Source organism: Haliotis cracherodii, unplaced genomic scaffold, assembly GCF_022045235.1.
Source record: "Haliotis cracherodii isolate W230 unplaced genomic scaffold, xgHalCrac1.p SCAF_12, whole genome shotgun sequence".
NCBI classification, from domain to species: domain Eukaryota; kingdom Metazoa; phylum Mollusca; class Gastropoda; order Lepetellida; family Haliotidae; genus Haliotis; species Haliotis cracherodii.
In genome coordinates, this window is record NW_027266267.1 from 35,192,385 (window position 1) to 35,210,231 (window position 17,847).

A 17,847-nucleotide genomic window follows, 5' to 3' on the forward strand; every position below is an offset into this window, starting at 1 on the left:
GTTTTTTTCTAAATCAACATTCTTTTAGGTTTGGTTGAAATAACCCGACGGAAGTTACTACACATGACATACACACAGAGCAGCATGCAGCATTCTCCGCGAGCAAACACGAGCGCTCCACCAAATATGATATACATCCTTATAAAGGAGGAACTATTCCTACAACCAGCATTCAGCTGTTTTTCCTGGTTTAGGTATACACGAATACATACCTGTTATATTTGTATAAGTGGGTAACAAGGACAAATTCGACATGTACGTTCTGAAGGGTTGGTGTTCGAAGTGGGATTGTACTATTTTTTCCTGACTAGTACAAACAGCCACACACAACAACTAACACTGTGATATAATCTTGAACGCAATGTTAAACTCCTTTTCATCATACACTGACATCCGTTGAAGTGAAAAGGTCGTAACTATATGCATAACTATCGCCTGTGATGTTGGGTGTGTCTTTTGCACAGACATTCCCTGCAAACACTAACTTGAGAACTCGTACGTCATCCACATACCTTTGTGTAAACTCCATGTAGATAGTGGTGTCAGTAGTGCTGCAGACTAAGGTGACATCAATGCGCATGCCCACCTGCAATATTCCAAGGTACAACAAGCACATGCATGAAGGTACTGAGTATTGAGTTGTAGTCAGTGTCATGTTGTGCTGGAGGTAGCCACACCTTACGCTGTCATCCTTTGATGTGTACAGGACGTCTCATTATCAGCTGTAATGTTGGGTGAGTGTTTGGTACAGACATTACCTGCGCACACTGACGTGATAACAAGCTCCATATCTTTATCAATATGTAAATTACATGTCGATAGTGTTATTGGTCGGGATTTTCACTCTTCAATACCTGTCATGTTGGAATTCCCACGACGTGCACAAACAAAAGTGGTAAGGGAGTACTTTTCAATGCTTCGATCGCGATACAATTACACGACATACACCATATCTATACGTATATAATAGATAATTCAATACTTTGTATAATGTTGGTTGGTTGGTTGGTTGGTTTGTTGTTTAACACCGCACTCAGCAATATTCCAGCTATATGTAAATAATCGAGTCTGGACCAGACAACCCAGTGATTAATATCATGAGCATCGATCCACGCAATTGGGATCGATGACATGCATCAACCAAGTCAGCGAGCTTGATCACCGGATCCTGTTAGTCTTGACACAGGGAAACCTACGTGTGTCCGTTATCTGTCCTATCAACAACAGAGTAGTCAGGTATACGAAACAGCCCATGTTGCCAACACATTGAATACACTCTCGTGAATGCCCCTTGAAGGCTGCTAAAATACTGTAAAACCAATCACTACGAACCATGCCCTACACTGAGCCGCATACAGTGTGGCTGTGCAGTCACCAACCACTCTCAGGGAAATGTTATTTCCTGGTTTACATAGAGTCGGAATCAAGATTTTTTTTATGAATATGAGAGTGTTTTCGCTGCTTTTATGTAGATAATGATGAATGCATACCCGTTACTATGGATAAAACGGAACTGGTCGCTGTTAAATTCAACTGGCCTGTGACTGTACATTTGCCGTTTAAAAAATACATTTTGTTTGCCAAGAAATAATAACTTTCGCAGAAGAACTATGTTTAGATAGTCGCGCGTTGAGTCCTTTTGGTGGTATTGACACTTGTTAATTTACGTTTTACTGTCGGATCGTGACACGCAGCCTCGGGTAACCTGCCAATGTATCATATGTGTGCGAGGCAGGCTACAATAGGTTCGTTATCACAACCTATTAAAACTGCCCTAGCCAAATATAACTTAGCGGATTCTTACAAAAGTTTGCACATTGGCATTGTTCATACCTCAATGAACCGAAAAAATACACAGTCAATGCTTATATTTAAATTCAATAACAAAAACATGTCTTATCTACAATATTTTAACCAAAAACAGTTGTATATATCAAATCGGACAAAAATGATGAGATTGATAAACATTCCGGGTGTAGGAATACATACTGTGGCGTGACATGAATCTGGTGACTGTTTTGTTACGCACATAATTTGACACGCCTACAAAGTCAGTAGCCAATCAACTTAGAGTATGATAAAAACAAAGTTCATGGGACCTGTCAATCAACGCAAGAGGCGAGAAGAAATGCAATAGTCAGACTGTAACGAACCGGAACAAATATGTTCGGGAGAAGGCGGCTGTTTCAAATGACATGGTCATACCGCCAGATTCAAACATTATTACTCTCAGAAGGGAGTGAGTGAGTGAATACGGTTTTACGCCGCTTTTAGCAATATTCCAGCAATATCACGGCGGGGGACACCAGAAATGGGCTTCACACATTGTACCCATGTTGGGAATCGAACCCGGGTCTTCGGCGTGACGAGCGAAAGCTTTAACCAGTAGGCTACCCGACTGCCCCTCCCTCAGAAGGGAAGCCACATTTGGAAAAAATACTGATTAGAAATGAACCCAGAAGACATGAGCGGGAGAAAACAGGCGAGCGATCCTATACGTTTGCTGTTTCATTCTCTCTAGGCCTTCGGTCCCAAAGAGATGTTTGGACAATGAATATGCAAGCATTTCGCTTAATGACCTGTGCATGACAATGACGAATACGCAGAGAGGAAATTCCCCTGATTGTAATATTGGGATTCCCCGACATTCCCTAGTAATAAAAGTAGTCCGCCTCGGTGGGCTTGGCTTAAGTTTTTACATTCATTGGGAAATGAATGCAATGACACGTGACCTATTCAGCTAATCTGAATGCAAGAATTTCAATAAACACAACGACAATTTAATTCAGTAATACCACAAGAATTTATTAATGTGAAGAATATGTAAACCTGAATGGATATAATAGGATAGATGATCTTTTAATTGAAGTTAGACTTGATACTCCATAGGATTACAGAACTAGTGTAAGACAACTAAATATACACACACGCAAGCGTTGACATAGATGTTTTTTCACAAATCTAAATACTATGTTAGAAACAGCTGGGTACTCCTTCTGTGTAATCAATAAAACATACAGCAAAATATCTACCCTTTTTTGTCTATCTTTGTTGTCATACCAGTTCGATCTCTCTAGCTGGATATATAAACACACATAATGTTTCCCTTCTGAAAGCAAATATACTTATATCAAACATAATAGTAATAGCATCTTCTCCATTTCGAACATCAATAACATAAATAACTTACCGGTGAATATTTTATCAAAACCAGTACTAGTATTCCTCTCGAATACCTCCCGAACTAGTCTATCGACTATATTTCATATAAAGCAACATTGTCATGTTGAGATACAAAAGAAACAAAGCCAATATATATCGGACTGTTTGTAGGTTAAACCTTCTATGTTCCATGTAATGTAAAAGATGCATTTGCGTGTTAAAAGCCCTGGGCATCACGTTATTTCCCTGAGACTGTCTTACGTTCGACCTTGACCGCAGCATTCGCTCCTGATCCGCAGCTGACGATGTTCCTCTTGAGTTGCGATCTGCGACTGGAGCCGACAACTGATAATCATACCTTCCAGAGTAGTAGCAGGCATGTCCTCAATAAGGAGCCTGCCATTCTTATAATAACCCCTCTTGTTCTCAGATCTGAACAAAATCAGTTTCTCACGCTGTCGCTTTTTACGAATAATTACAACAAACCAAAATCAATCCAATGTGTGAAAAAAGCAAAAATTAGACTATGTTTCCAATCAAATATTTTACAATAAGGTGCGATATGTATGATATTATTATTTTTTACGTTAAGGATTGCAGGTTGTTACTCTTAATGTTGTTGTTTTTTACATTAAGAGTTAACACATAACCCTTAATGTAATATGTTTTACATTAAAAGTATTATTTACATTAAGGGTTGCGGGTTGTTACTCTTATTGTTTTATTTTTACATTAAGAGTTAACACATACCCTCAATGTTAAATGTTTTACATTTAGAGTATAATTTTACATCAAGGGTTGTAACACTGTTATAGAAAGTCCGAACTTCTTTAACAAATTCAGGCGACAATGGCCCATTGTTTTCCTGAAGAAAAGATGGTAAGGTTGCTGACGATGACAGAAACCCGGGCACACATGCACACATGCCAGCAGATTTGATTTTCTTTCAGGTGAGCTCCAGATTAGTGTGCGTGTGCGTGTGCGTTCGGGAGTGCGTGTGCGTGTGCGCGTGTGTGTTGGGGTGCATGGTTATGTGCATGTGCGTTCGGGAGTGCGTGTGCATATGCATGTGCTAGTCAGAACTTTTACATGTTTTAAGGTGCTGGCCTACTGTCATATCATGCCTCAACCTGGGTCTTCGGCGTTACGACCACATGGCTACCCACCGCTCCGATTCAGAAAACAGATACTCTTGGACCCATAGTTCAAGAGCTTACATGATGGTAGTTTGCTCTTATAAATTTGCACAGTTTATCTGAACATGAAAACATCTAATATAAGCATATAAACATTTAACATGTGTGTTTGTGAAAGACATGACAAGGGCGCAACAAAGCGATATGATACCACAACGGGCACAATAATATAGAATCAATGTGGAATCATTGTCGTTATACAACTTTGAAATGACATTGATATTTGGTGGGATTTGAAAGTTGAAATGAAGTCGAAATGTCGACATGGAATCAACTTCAGACATTAATGTTGAAACAATGTTTGTTATGGTATTGGTTGAATATTGGTTCCAATGATCCATAATTATCTAAAGCACTATATTTACAGATCAAAGAAATTCCCAAATGCTTCTCCGTTGTAATGCTAACATTTAGGATGCTTTCAGTTCTTTGACTCTATACTTGCAGGATAAGCCTTTTTTGTCTAACAACAGGTAGAATGAAAACGTTGTTTTTTTCTCAAAACACTTCCCCATGTATGCTGTCCTAGCTTTGGATCCTGGCAATCTATAGCACATTTTTATCTTTTGTTGTTAAGTGATTATTTACTCTTTAAAATGATCCCAAATTGTTTTTTTTAATTACATATATTATACAATGATAGCTAACGTGCTTTCTATCGCTATTAGGGTATAATATATTTTTAATGTGTAACATTTTTCTCGTCACAATATGGCTGAAATACTGCCGTTGTGGCTATGAAGGTTAACTGACTTAATCACTCAAACACAACATGCCCACTCAACCAAACTCACTCACTGCAGAGCAATGAAGGCATCAGGTCGAAAACGGAAGGCACATTCATATGACACGAAGTCCGTGACATAACTTTTCTGATGTATATATAATTTTATTTATTGTATTGTAGAAGTTTTCATCCAAATAAAATCTTCTGCTTCTGAACAATATTGCGTTATACCGAACAACACTGAAGAATGTTCATCAATAGTGGGTAACACTGAGTAATACTGAACAATACTGCGTTATACCGAACAAACTGAACAATGTTGATCAATAGTGGGTAACACTGAGTAATACTGAACAATACTGAGTTACACCGAACAGCACTGAACAATGTTGATCAATAGTGGGTAACACTGAGTAATACTGAACAATACTGCGTTATACCGAACAAACTGAACAATGTTGATCAATAGTGGGTAACACTGAGTAATACTGAACAATACTGAGTTACACCGAACAACACTGAACAATGTTGATCAATAGTGGGTAACACTGAGTAATACTGAACAATACTGCGTTATACCGAACAACAATGAACAATGTTGATCAAGGTGGGTAACACTGATTAATACTGAACAATACGGCGTTATACCGAACAATACTGAACGATGTTGATCAAAAGTGGGTAACACGGAGTAATACTGAACAATACTGAGTTATACCGAACAATAGTGAACAATGTTGATCAATAGTGGGTAACACTGAGTAATACTGAACAATACTGATATGTTTATTTGTTTGTTTAATTGCTAATATTCCAGCTGTATGAAGATGGCCTGTCAATAATCGCGACTTGGTTGACGTTTGTCATCGTATTCCAATTTCGTAAATCGATGCTCATGATTTCAATCACTGGATTGTCATGTCCATACTCAATTATTTACAGACCACCGTCATCTAGCTGGAACATAGTGCGGCGTTAAAAAACACACAAACAAACACCAAATAATTTAAAAAAACTAATTGAAAAGGAGATCGGATGGACCGTAACCTGGCAGGTTGTGTGTTGTTCCCGGTGACTTGGGACTTTGAGCATGGTATCAACCACTGTTTCCTTTTCCTTTTCCCACCCTCTGACTGGTGTAATGCAACAGACAAAACATTCAACGTTTGTACTGTCGGGTTGCTGCAGGCCGAGCGTACAGTCATATTTCCTCGAGCTTATGTTCTCATCGTACAAATGCGATCGTTTATTGATATATTCATAATGTGGAATTTGTTGTTTAGACGGTTTGGCAATTCACGTATGTTATATAGGCGTGATGAATAGCACGCTTAATAGAGTAAAATATATATCACCAGGATCTGCTTGGCTTGATTTCATTGATTAGGAACCTTGGGTTCTTACTTAGCACGGTGAACTTGTTTGGGGATTCAGTTACTTTGTGGAGGGTCACTTAAACGTTGGTGGAAAGTCGGAACTTACGCATGTGAAGTTTGACTATTCTTACGAGCATTGAATATTAGGTTGGAGAGTAAAAGAACACAGTTATTCAGGTGAGGCATATTTATTTGATGCCGAAAGCAGATAAGGAAGTAAAAGCCACATGTTAAAACAAAACTTGATCAACAGGTTTGACAACATAAAAACGACTGTCCTACTGACCTATGTGTGGAAACGTAAATGATTGAACAATAGGAAATTGGAAAAAATAAGGTCAAAATCAAATAAGTGTAATTTCTGCACACATAAAACATTGAAAACATGACACAGGGGAGCATGCAGTACATTTATAACTGATTGCATAAACATCAGCAGCAAGAATCATTTTGTAAAAACTACAAAAAGAATTCCCAGTATGCAGTATGCTGTGTTTTACCTAGGTACCTGTATACACGAGCCTACACTCAGTTCGATATGAACATGATCAAATGGAGTTCAGATATGTTTCATAAAAACCAACATTTTGTTATATTCAAATCCGTTAGGTCTGGCATATATTCGCTTGAATTGAATGTTTCTGTAGCAGGCACAATTATCCTTTGCTGAGGTACTTTGTATGACGAATCCTTAAATGCGAAGTATATAACTTGCTGATAAGCAATACAATGTTACACAACACACGAATAAGATAATGTTGATTTGAGTTCCCCGAGGTACGCGGTGGAGGAAAACCACTTTGAAACCGTTTCACATCCCTGTTGCAGTATTTTCCTGCCATACATGAATCACCTGCCCCACTGAAATTTTTGAAATATTCTATCACGATTTTCCTGGTATATTCATCTTCGGTTTTCACAAATATTTTAACTGATCACTATTTTCCGCTAGTTAGACATTCGTGATACGATTGAAAACAACAACATATAATGTAGCTAAATATGTAGAATGACGTTTTTCAAACAGGCCTATGCGATACGCCCGGAGTTGGAACATCCAAAATAAATATTTGTTGCATTGAAATAAGTATGAATGTCAAAAGCATGACAACCAATACGACCAATAACACAGCAGAGAAATGTCCTTGCAAAAAGCTTGAACAATATTGAAGTTTGAAAAATGTGAAAAAAATAAACGCACAAATATTCGTCAAATGTGTTATAGATACTAGTGTCCAAAAGAAAGTATATACAAGCTAACAAGTTTTTAACTATTTTGATCACTTGAAAAAATCAATGTAAATTAAGACTTTATCATCATCATCATCATCATCATCATCATCATTTATTGTATTCTGGCCATAGGCCCATATACATACAATAATATTATATATATACAATTTTGTAGATGTACAAGTATAAACATGCAGATTTATATGCACGGAGATGTGCACATGCACAATTTTTTATGAAAAATAAATCGCATCACAACACAACAAGAAGAGATTAAAGCATTTGATTAATAAAGGCAAATAACCTCAAGAATAATTAAACATCATTTGTACAAAGACGGTTGCAAAGTCGTAAACCATAATTAATGTATAGAATAGTATTCTTTTGTTGCTCGTTAGATTTTTCATCAAAACGGAGGAGCTTAATTAGTGTCTTAAATATGTCGCACGAAGACAACCAAATGTATTTTGTGACAAAAAGTAGAAGAAATGACATCTTTTGTAAAAATCGTGTATTTTGCCAAAACGACTTTGGCTATGAAGAGCGAAATGCATGTGCAAAAGTGCTGTATAAAACTGAGAATACGGTACGTTATGGAGACATCAACCAAAAGCACGTTTTACATCTATACAGAGGGAGAGAGACGTTGGTTGGCGCAACAAGGAGCCACTCACGCCACCCACGCCACCATGTCGAACAAGTGCTGTGACAGTGATATTGTGAAACGTGTCATTGTTGACCACCATGTGTCTTTGTGTTTCAGTCGATCGTAAAGTGCTTGTTTGAATAACATGAGCAGTTATGCACAGGGTGTTAAAACTAAGCTCTCTCTCTCTATATATTGACTTTCTACATGCTTTTTTTTATTTCAAAGTCTTTCAAAATCTTGTTATACTTTCTTTTGGGCATTAATTGAAATAACACATCTTCTTACATACTTAATAACGGCTGCTGAAAGTGGTTGATATTGATTGAGTTATATTTACCAACAATGTGTAATTAATTATGTTGGGGGCACGGGTGGCCCAGTCGTCTATGGCGCCGCAATTCGCTGTGCAGAGTTTTAGTCCCTTGGGCGAGCCAGAAACCAAAGTGGTAAACGTCTAAGGCATGCCCCACTTCGAGATTTTCTCCCACATTAAGCTGACATGTCGTGATATAACTGGAATACTGTTAAAAGCGGTGTAAAACCCAACTCACTCACTCACTCACTAATTAATTATATACTAGTATTACATCCTGTTATAAACAGAGACGGGACTAAGATTCTATGTACCATCTATAATATTAACCCTAACTTTCACTCAGTAATAACCAATGTCTTGAGTGTAAGAATTACAGCTTTCGAGCTACAATGGCAGATAAAATTTATCAGTGATGTCATTTGATTGTGACATCAGGGCAATGGTCTGCAAAGATTTTGAGGCAGGTGCGTTGAAGTGATGTTAGGTTTAGATGAAAATCCCAGCTTTACTGATGCATGTCATATATGTTTAGTGGAAACAATGACATAAATATATGTTGCAATTGAAATAAGTATAGATGCTAACAGAATTATATGATAATAACCTAAAACATATATGTGTCCATCAAAACAAATATTAAAGTTTGAACAATTTAAAACCACATAAAACCACAGTGTTAAACTACTTAACACATACAGAGGAGAGTGTTAGTTTTCTCAGTTTAAGAAGCAATCTTACATATGAAAAAAGGTATCTCATGACTTTCTCATATGTATGACACATATAAAACAGTTACACGATAGTATAAACATAACGGTTTTGAACAGCTCACGATGTGAGCTAACACCAGAGCGTTTACTCTGGACTCAGTACTGATAATGCTTTTTTCTTCTTTAATGTGACATTTAACAGTAACAATAGTCCTAAAATATATGTACAGATGGGCAATTCCAAAGTAACTACATGATAATGTTGTTTTTCAAACTGTTCAAACAGTTCTCGTATTGACCATATTTCAGGCATGGATTGCTTACATCTGCATATCGTCATTGTATTTGTCATGGCAATTGAAATCAGTCGACCGCGATGTAAATTATAGTGTATTTGTATTCCATTGTTTTAAAATCATTTTCATGAGACGGCTGTGTCAAAATCAAAACTGAACGTTTTCAGTATTTTCCTAACCGCCATCAGTCATTGAGGCCATGACAACCGATAGTATATCTGAATTACATTGTTGATCAGTACAGTACACTGCGGTTATGACGAACTCAAAGGGACCTCTAATTTTAGTTCGTTATAACCACATTTCGTTATAAGTATATATGCGGCAACTGGCTGGGGTCCAAAAGGAATAAGTTTTATCTGTTAGTTCGTTATTAATTAGCATGTTCGTTATAAAGGTAGTTTACTGTACATTTATATCAACTTACCCTATTTACATTGAAATAATGTTTAAGTTCAACGCAGACCTAATCACAGTAGAGAGAGCTGTACACAACAAGGAGAACACCCAGAGGAGCAGAGCCCCTTTTGAATTTGTCTGTCGAACACACATGAGCGTTGTGTCGCCTAGAACATCGGCTGCACCGAATTAGCTGACGTCGCTTCCTCTATTTAGACTTCACTATACTCATTGTCGGCTTCGGACCAAGTACTATCTGCAACAACCAATGCGTTTATGTCATCCACACATATTTCATCCAAATATCAACGTTGTCTTTCTGTCATAAATCCCTCAAGGGATGTTACATTTTGTAGGTAAGTTGTTTTACGCCTCAGTTAAATATTCCTGATGACATCCTTTAAATAGTCGAGTCTGGAGTAGACAAACCGACGGTTACTGTTATGGTAAATGTTCCACATCGTTGGGCAAAGATGACACACTATGTACCAAGTTTGTTTGTTTGCTGTTTACGGTTTAACCGCGAATATTACAGCTTTTTGATGGGGTCTGTAAATCATCGATTATGGACCAGACAACACAGTGACTGATATCATGAGCATCTAAAACATTCGGATCCAATGACATGCATCGACCAAGTCACCGATTCTAACCACCCGATGCCGTTAGTTGACTAATCAACCACGTCACCGAGCCAGACCAACCGACCCATTTAGAGCCTCTTACGACAAACATGGATAAGGAGACATATTCTAACTCCTAGTCCGGTCAATCGCACTTCCGTGTATACTTACATGTTCCGTTCTTTGTTTTTTCATGGACATGTCCGGTACGGCATACAGATCACCAATGTTCACAGCACTGCCTACAGCTGACTGGTGTTTGGGTGTCGTGCCCGGGACGCCGTACTTGTCACCATCATTGACAGCACAACGTACAGCTAGCTTGTGTTTGGGTGTCTTGTCTGGTACGGCATACAGATCACCAACGTCGACAGCGCCGCCAAGAGCAGGTATGTGTTCGGGTGTATTGTCTGGTACGGCAGTTGAATATAGAATTATGGTGTTCATATTTCAACAAGTCACACCATATTATTCTCCCTAGATATTCTTCCTGAAATTATTAAGCTTAATTTAGAAGGCAACACTCAAACTATAATCACAATACAATAGTCAGATATGTGATGAAGTGAAGAACACCACAACAGAAAAGACTTACAAGTGAAGAGCACCTTGTTGTCAACAGGTTCAACTTGGTATCTGAAAAGAAATATCATATTGTTTTTAAGTTATTGCTCGTTTCAAACCTGGGAAAAATTTGCAGGAATAAGATTCAACATTTTCATGAATGATATTATTTTTTTTTCACATTTGAGGCGTTACCATTGATCTGTCAACTTGTGTCATCGTATCCCAAAAGGTGATGGGCGTTACCCACATTATCATTGGTTGGTTGGTGTGTTGTTTAACGCCACACTAAGCAATATATGACAAAGCTATATGACGGCGGTCTGTAAATAATTCAGTATGGACCAGACAAGCCAGTGCTGAATATCATCAGCATCGATCCGATCAATTGGGATCGATGATATGCACCAACCAAGCGTGACGATCCGATCCCGCTAGTCGCCTCTTACGACAAGCATGGCCGCCTTTACGCAGCATCAAGATCTAATGTGTCTATTTATAGTCCATTGTCCTCCAACAACATGCAACCAACGATCACGCTTATTAATACAATACAAATTTGAAAATATTTTAGAACTACCTGCGGATACAAAAATGTGCGTTTTTAAAAAAAAAGAGTTGCATTATCATTATAAAAGAACAATTGTGAAGAAAATATTTGAACGATGAACTACCCGTGATAAGGGTTGATGATGCGACCGTCGTTGTGTGTGTTAATTACATTAATGAATACATTTAAATGAAGGCGACAAGGTCACCCACATCTATGGAGAGTTTTGTGATGATAACAATTAATTAACGTATTATGTACTACATAAATGCGACAAAACCCTTTCCATATCTCCGCGAAAAACACAGTCGATTGTTCGATTCGGACTATATCATGAGCATGTGTTTATGAATCACTATTAAATAGTGATGATACCAGGTGTTCGCCCCATCAGCGACACCCGTCAAAAACACATGCAAACACAAGTCAAATAATCACATGAAAAAAACCTACAAGTCTGAATAGGGACTGGAGCCTCAATGTTCCCAACGTGTCTACAGTGAACCTTTTTAAAGCTTTTCTGAGGCCAGGAATGTTTCCTCGAATGTTGTAACCTTGATCAAACAGCTTCTTAGCAAGTAATGTATTACGCTCTTTTTGAAATATTGATTGAAAGTGCATGCTCGAATGTTCTTCAAAAGTTGTGAAATGTAGACAGCAATAGCTGTACCTACTGGAATACTGCTTGACATAAAGGGAAAGTTGACTGTTGGAAAGTTGACGTCATCCCACTTGTCATGCAGTCTAGTGCTTTATCCCTCTGAATCTTTGTGCATAGTTCTACATAAGAAACAGACGAAGCGGTTTCATTTGTCTTCTTTATTTCTAGTTCAGGTGGGTAAATCAGTCTATTTGGTGGTTATTGAACGATTTCCGATACCTATGACAACAATATACCTATGACGACTCATACGGGCATTGAGGTGAGGTGAGGTGAGGTGAGGTGAGGTGAGGTGAGGTGAGGTGAGGTGAGGTGAAATCGGGTTTAACGTCCAAGATTTTTGCACTTACATAGCCACGCTCTACCACTAGACCACGGAGGCGGTCCCGGGCATTGAGCGATGAAATTCAAAGGTGGTATACAGTGGAAATACTTGACACTCTACTCACGTAACATAAAGTGGGTTTTCTGAGACCTCTGCACCATTGTCTGCATCGCTGATAGCTGTAAACAGACATGACGACCAATACCTTTGTTCATTTATCATATTTCTGTTATTATTACTCTTGTGATATGTGCATGTATATTCAAATAAGCTATTTTATCACAAGGAGGGGTAAGGAAATGATTTGACGGATGAGAGCTGTATGTTATTAATTTTTATGAAACTGGTAGTTAATCTGTACATCTGAAATGTTTTATAACGCTGTCATGAATGTTCCAGTTTGATCTTCAAATCACTTAACATCAAATTAGAATCTGATATCAAATAGTTCAAATTTGTTCTGACCGTCATCAAAGAGGTGTAGTTTACCTTGCGTGACGTTTCCCTTTCTTCTCGTCCTTACAACACATACACAGATAACGATTATAATGAGGATGAAGATTCCTCCTCCTGTACCAGCAGCGATGTACATGGTGTCATCTGGAAGTGAAAACAAATACTGGGCTAGTAAGTATAGTGTCCTTGTTCTTGGCACATGGATAAGTCTATATAAGTCAATCTATGAGTTCGTATATATAAGCAATGAGTATAAGTACTGAATAATCTAAGACAACATATCTTTTACATGAAGAGAGTCCATGCTGTATACACGCAGATAGAGATGGTGACGTCCGTCTATGAGAAGCAATGATACGAAGTTACTAGTATTTACTTGATAGTGTTTCACCATATAATTTATTTTGATTGGGAAGCATAGTAAAGATCTAGCTCCCAGGGGGGCGGTCGGGTAGCCTAGTGGTTAAAGTGTTCGCTCGTCACGCCGAAGACCCAGGTTCCATTCCCGACATGGGTACAATTTGTAAGCCCATTTCTGGTGTCCCCCGACGTAGTATTGCTGGAATATTGCTAAAAGTGTCGTAAAACCAAATTCACTCACTCACTCCAGCTCTCAGGCACACTATAGTAAAATTGGAAAAAGTGGAGTAAGATTAAACACAGTTGTAATTGGCTAGCGCTTTCAGCTCCTGCAAAGTATGAGTCTCATGAGGCCATAACTGAATAACGAACATGAAGTTGTGTAACGCGTAACCCGATAGATACTAGTAACATTTTATGCAGAACTATACAAAACTAGGTTTTAGGCATTCTAAGCAGAGATGGAGATTATATATGAGTACTACATTCTTAAGTTTCTGAATATCAGTAACCTTAAATTGCCATCATGGCCAAAAAACATTAGAATTCAGCTGATCCAACTCTACTTCGGTTACTCGATGACGTTAATAAGCATGTCGTTAGTAATGGGTGTGTGGTCCATGTTTTTTTCCGTGCCACTTATCGTGGCGTGACGACAATATTGCTTACTCTGTTATTTATAATAGTTCATTCGTTTACAATGACAAAGCTAAGTCAATCTAAGAAGTTTAATAAAATGCCGCACCGAAATAATGGGGTTGATCTATCACAATATCATGTGAAAACCGCAATGTCTAGAGAGCTATCACAGTACTGTCTGTTTTAAATGTACATTCAGTGCACATTGTTGCTATGTCTTGCTATGTCCAGGGTCAGTATATGGTTTTGTTACATATTCAGGGCAGTCGGGTAGCCTAGTGGTTAAAGCGTTCGCTCGTCACGCCGAAGACCCGGGTTCGATTCCCGACATGGGTATATTGTGTGAAGCCCATTTCTTGTGTCCCCCGCCGTAGTATTGCTGGAATATTGCTAAAAGCGGCGTAAAACCATACTCACTCACTGTTATATATTCATGAATGTTTCTAAATATCATATATATCGTACCCAAAGGTTAGTATGACGACTAGTACACAACTACCTTGATTATCGTTGCTCGGGGCAGAAGTTATCTTGACAGTTGTAAGATTTGCCAACGTTGTCAGCTGTGAACTTCTCTTATAAGTAGTCCCGTGAAAGCCAGATGACATAAATAATATATGCAGATAATTATGAAGTTTGCTCGCTCACCACAGAGAACATAAAATAACACACTTCTATAGTTTGAATAATCCGATAGACGAGCCACATCATGTTCAATTGATGTTTAGTGTGTTTAGGAACGCACGTTCGAACATTTTACATACAAAGTTACGAAATGTGTGGATAGCTGATACATATATTAGGTCAATAACATGCATAGAATCATTAAAACAGATAAAATGGCTGTCGCCGGCATTAGTGTGAATGACATATCTGGTATCAATACAACGTTTCTCTAAATATATAATACATCGTTAGTTTAACTGATACAAATCTACCATGAGTATCGCTGTCTGTGGTGATCGTTGTTGCTGAATCTGTCAGTGGTGTAGTTGACTTATCAGCTGTCCCAGGAATGACTGTATACATAAATAATAAACATTATTTGTGACATTTACTAGCTTAATATCGATACACATGAACAAGCGATTTAAATTGACCGCCTCCATGGTCAACCGGTTAGAGCGTTTGTCCTGAGAGGGGAAGACACCAGGCCAGGTCAAACGACAAGGCATAGTATTTTCCTTGGGGAAAAACACGGTTTTGTCTGTTCAGAGTTAGTCTACTGTTTCTGAATGGGGAATGCATTTAAACTGCGCCACGCTATCTGAGGTATCACTATGAAATACAAGCAATACAAGCAGCAACACACACGCGCGCGCATGACAAAAAGATCATACCTAGCGTAAGGTTGTTACTGACTCTCAGGCGTTGATCCTCACACCGCCACACAGTGCCAGCTTGGGTGTATTGAGTTGTAGTTAGTGTCATGTTGTGCTGGTGGTCACCACAACTTACACTGCCATCATTTGATGTGAATAGGTCGTAACGATATGCTGTATCATTGGCTGTGTTATTGGGTGCGTTTCTGTTACAACCATGACCTCCAAACACTGACGTGAGAACTCGCACCTCATTCATATACCAATTTGTGAAAGACGTGTTGAGAGTGGTGTTGATGGGACTGCAGACTAAGGTGACATTATCGCCTGACTGGAACTGATTGAGCTGTAGAAGAAGACCACCTGTAACATTCCAAGATACAACCAGCATGAGAAGCAATCACAACACAAACATGCAGTGGCATTCTTCGTCGTTCTTCATGTACTTACAATACCCAAATAACTGTATGAAAAAGATAGGATATAAAGTCCTACAATCACTATTAAAATACACCTATGACATCCAAATGGTTCTATCCTTCACGATTAGAAATTTAAACCTACTGTTATTTGTGTACGCAATCCTTCCTATACACAGTAGTGGAATCAGGTGAATCCTGGAGTCCATGTTTATCCTAAATCAAACATGCTCTCGTCAACATTGATTAAGGTTTGGTTGAAATAACCCGGCGGAAGTTACTACACATGACATACACACAGAGCAACATGCAGCATTCTCCGCGATCTAACAAGAGAGCTCCACCAAATATGAAATACATCCTTATAAAGGAGGAACTATTCCTACAATCAGCATTCAGCTGTTTTTTCCTGGTTTAGGTATTCACGAATACATACCTGTTATATCGGTAACAAGGACAAATTCACCATGTACGTTCTGAAGGGTTGGTGTTCGAAGTGGGATTGTACTATTTTTTCCTGACTAGTACAAACAGCCACACACAACAACTAACACTGTGATATAATCTTGAACGCAATGTTAAACTCCTTTTCATCATACACTGACATCCGTTGAAGTGAAAAGGTCGTAACTATTTGCATAACTATTGCCTGTGTTGTTGGGTGTGTTTTTTGCACAGACATTCCCTGCAAACACTAACTTGAGAACTCGTACGTCATCCACATACCTTTGTGTAAACTCCATGTAGATAGTGGTGTCAGTAGTGCTGCAGACAAATGTGACATCATCGACTGACTGGAAATGAGTGAGTTCTAGAGGGAGACCGCCTGCAATATTCCAGGTACAACCAGCACATACATGAAGGTACTAAGTATTGAGTTGTAGTCAGTGTCATGTTGTGCTGTCATCCTTTGATGTGTACAGGTCGTCGCATTATCAGCTGTAATGTTGGGTGAGTGTTTGGTACAGACATTACCTGCTCCCACTGACGTGATAACTAGCTCCTCATCTTTATCAATGTGTAAATTACATGTCGATAGTTTTATTGGTCGTGATTTTCACTCTTCAATACCTGTCATGTTGGAATTCCCACGACGTGCACAAACAAAAGTGGTAAGGGAGTACTTTTCAATGCTTCGATCGCGATACAATTACACGACATACACCATATCTATACGTATATAATAGATAATTCAATACTTTGTATAATGTTGGTTGGTTGGTTGGTTTGTTGTTTAACACCGCACTCAGCAATATTCCAGCTATATGTAAATAATCGAGTCTGGACCAGACAACCCAGTGATTAATATCATGAACATCGATCCACGCAATTGGGATCGATGACATGCATCAACCAAGTCAGCGAGCTTGACCACCGGATCCTGTTAGTCTTGACACAGGGTAACCTACGTGTGTCCGTTATCTGTCCTATCAACAACAGAGTAGTCAGGTATACGAAACAGCCCATGCTGCCAACACATCGAATACACTCTCGTGAATGTCCCTTGAAGGTTGCTAAAATACTGTAAAACCAGTCACTACACACCCTGTCCTACACTGAGCCGCATACGGTGTGACTGTGCAGTCACCAACCACTTTCAGGGAACTGTTATTTCTTTGTTTAGATAGAGTCGGAATCAAGATTTGTTTATGAATATGAAAGTGTTTTCGCTGCTTTTACTTAGATAATGATGGATACCTACCCGTGAGTGTGGATAAAACGGAACGGGTCGCTTTTGAATTCAACTGACCTGTGACTGTACATTTGCTGTTTAAAATACATTTGGTTTGCCAAGAAATAAAAACTTGAAATATGCTTTTGCAGAAAAACTATGTTCAGATAGTCGCGCATTGAGTCTTTCGAT

General features: G+C 38.6%; 1 pseudogene; it reads right to left on the reverse strand.

Annotated features, from left to right (window-relative positions):
• Positions 1-10,276: 10,276 nt before the first annotated feature.
• On the reverse strand, positions 10,277-16,192 carry LOC139457821 (uncharacterized; annotated as a pseudogene).
• Between the last annotated feature and the right edge of the window lie 1,655 nt (positions 16,193-17,847).